The sequence below is a fragment of the Capsicum annuum genome, chromosome 10 (assembly GCF_002878395.1).
Source record: "Capsicum annuum cultivar UCD-10X-F1 chromosome 10, UCD10Xv1.1, whole genome shotgun sequence".
Lineage (NCBI taxonomy): Eukaryota > Viridiplantae > Streptophyta > Magnoliopsida > Solanales > Solanaceae > Capsicum > Capsicum annuum.
In genome coordinates this window covers 114,402,948-114,406,076 of record NC_061120.1, presented here as the reverse complement: position 1 = coordinate 114,406,076, position 3,129 = coordinate 114,402,948, and the positions used below count along the sequence as shown (strand labels likewise).

Here is a 3,129-nt window from a genome sequence, read left to right as displayed (position 1 = left end):
TTAGTCATATTTTGAGGAGCAAATTCTAGTGACATAATGTCAATGCATCGCATCGTGTGGTGAAGAACTTGACTTTGTCGTATTTTTAAAGGTAAATTCTAGTGCATCAACGCGATGTTGACGCAATGCATTGATTTTATTGATTCAATTATTGAAGCATCGCATCAAGGCTTGAGATATGGTGAAATTTTTCCAAGTATATAAGAAACATGTGAGCACAATTCCAAAGACTTTTGGCAAGCATAGCAGCGGCAGAAAAGCAGAGAATTCTTTCTTTTAGGCTTCTTATTATTTGTTTTGAACATCTTTACTTGATTACTAATTTTAGGTATGATTAATTACTTATTTTTGATGTTTAATTCAAACATGAGCGGCTAAATACCTTTGTTGTGGGGTTGAGGCCAAGAACATGATTACTCTTTGATATTCTTTATAGTAGTTCCTTTTTGGATTATCACCTGGGTTGTTATTAATTTTTTGAGCTTACTATTTTAATGCTTGGCTGTCATTAGAATAAATTTATATTTCAATGTGAATCCAGGAGGAGAGTCGTGTATTAGAACGAGGAAATTAGGGAGCAAGGTTCTTGCCTTTTTTATAAAATAAGGGCTTTGAATTAGTACTGGGATAGGGATATACCTAGAAGCCCTGTTTGGTTCAATTACAAGAAGAGTACATAATAAATCTAGAATAATTATTGTATCTCTGCGAGACTTGTAGCTGCAATATTCAATAGATAGAAGATTTGAGGTTGGGAAACAAAAATCGTTGCTTAAACCTTCCGAACCAACAACCCGATAACCAATTAGACAACCATAAGAATGGAGATTTGTATGATTCTTCAGAAAACCTCAACCCTGTAATTCTTATCATTATTGTTTACAACCGTTGCTTTCTTTGCTTTAGTCATAAACTTTTATTTCTAATTAATTTATTTATATTTTTATTCTCAAGTTAAAAATCATCTTGATACTTTACAACACTTAATATCCATTATCTATAACAAAAAGTTGGTTAAATTTCTAGTTTCTTAGTTCTTTTGGGAACGATATATGATTTTCTAAATCACTATATTACTTGTACGATCACGTGCACTTGAGTGTGCATCTGAGTCACAACAAGTCTTTGGCGCCGTTGCCGAGGACAAATATAATTAGTAAATTACTAAATTTTTATTTTTTGATATTAAGTTTAAGTTTTAACGACTTGATCTTAACGGGTGAATTTTTATAGGTTTTGCTGAATCCATGACTGGCAAGAGATAAAGAGTTGGTACATCCTTTTGCATAACAAAAATATATCTTTCAACAAAGGCGATGAATAGCTGAACAAAGAAATGAACCAGCTAATCCAAATGCCAGAAATATTCTTCCTCCTGTTATTCTAGTTGTTCCTGCTCAACCATCTGCTAGACCTATTTGTGAGGTGGCAATCCCACTAACGAACCATATGATGAGCAGTATTCTAAATCCTAAACTAGGAGGTCGATTTGAATTAAAGCAGAATATGGCACAATTGCTGAATTTGGTGGGGCAATTACATGGCCTTTCACACGATGATCTGCAGCAGCACACGCATACCTTCTTGGAAATTAGTGATACTTGCATTCATGAATGGCTGAGTTTTAATTATGTCAAATTGACACTCTTTCCCTTCTCTCTTCCCTTTCCTCCATATGGGAAGATATAGCTCAGAAGTTCCTTATTCAATTCTTTCCATCTAGGAAGACTGCACGCTTGAGGAGCAAGATCTTGAGTTTCAAACAGAAAGAAGGAGAAAATCTCTACCAAGCTTGGGAGAGATTTAAGGGTATTCTCAGAAATTTCCCTCACCATCATAAGTCAAATGATGTTCTTGTGCATACTTTCATTGAGGGATTGAAGTCAAATTCAATGATTCTTTGGATTCACCAGCAGGTGGATAGGCTCTTGAGAAGACATATAAAGAATTGTATACACTGCTGAATCGGATTTCACAAGGACTGTCTTGAAGATTCGAGGAGTAATCCTAGAAAGGTTGTAAGGGTATTGGAGGCAGATCAGTTTACTGCATTACAGGCACAGATCGCAATCATGCAAAATCATATGATTACTCAGCTTAATACCATAAAGTTTTGTTTTACACAACTAGAAACCATAACGAATGCTGTCCAATAAGTAAATTCTTGGTGTGAGGTTTGTAGAAGTGGTGAGCACATAATAGATGCATGTTCTGTTAATCCAGATTCTATCAACTATGTGGGAAATGCAAATTAGCAGGGACAACAAAATTTTCGTAACACATAATATGAATTGGAGGAACCATCCCAATTTCTTATACGGTGGAAATCAGGCACAAAATGCAAATCAGTACAAGGGATAAATGCAACCAAATCAACAGCCATTTAAGAATAATCAAGCTACTACTACTCAAATTGGTAATACAGAGGAATTAATAAAGTATTTTATGGCTCAACAAGCTCAATTTAAATTGGAAATTAAGACTCAACAAGCACAGTTTACAGCTGAGTTGAAGAGTCAATAATTGCTTATAAGAAATCTAGAGTTGCAACTGAGTCAAATTGTAGGGGCACATAATACAAGACCTCAAAGAGCATTACCTAGAGATACAGAGTCAAATCATAAGAAGGAAAATACGATTACAACAAGGAGTAGGCTGCAAACTAAGGAGACAGTTCATGAGCAGGTTAGTCCTATAATCAATGATGAGGTTGCTAAAAATAATGTAGATAAAAAAGTCAAGAAGAAACTGGCAAGTGATGAAATTCATGTGGAGAAGAAGACTCTCCCCTTACCCTTTCCTCAAAGGGAAAGGAAGAATCAAGAGGAAGTGAGCTATAAGAAATTCTTAGATCTTCTAAAGCAGGTTCAAGTAAATCTTTCTCTTGTTGACATTTTGCAGAGCATGCCAAAATATGTAAAATACTTGAAGGATATAGTTGCGAATAAGAACCATTTGCACTTACTCAAGATTGTACGTCTAAGATTCAAAACAAATTACCAAAAAAGCTTAAGGATCCAGGTAGTTTCACCTTGCAGATTACCATTGGATAGACCATTAGTGCACAAGGATTATGTGACTTGGGAGATAGCATAAATCTTATGCCTACATCATAGTACAAAAATATGG

The 3,129-nt window shown here is 35.0% G+C and overlaps 1 non-coding gene across 1 annotated transcript; it reads right to left on the bottom strand.

Moving 5' to 3' along the window:
• Positions 1-1,733: 1,733 nt before the first annotated feature.
• LOC124888214 lies at positions 1,734-1,840 on the bottom strand. The gene has a single exon (XR_007046346.1). It is a non-coding gene; the product is annotated as a small nucleolar RNA R71 (small nucleolar RNA).
• Between the last annotated feature and the right edge of the window lie 1,289 nt (positions 1,841-3,129).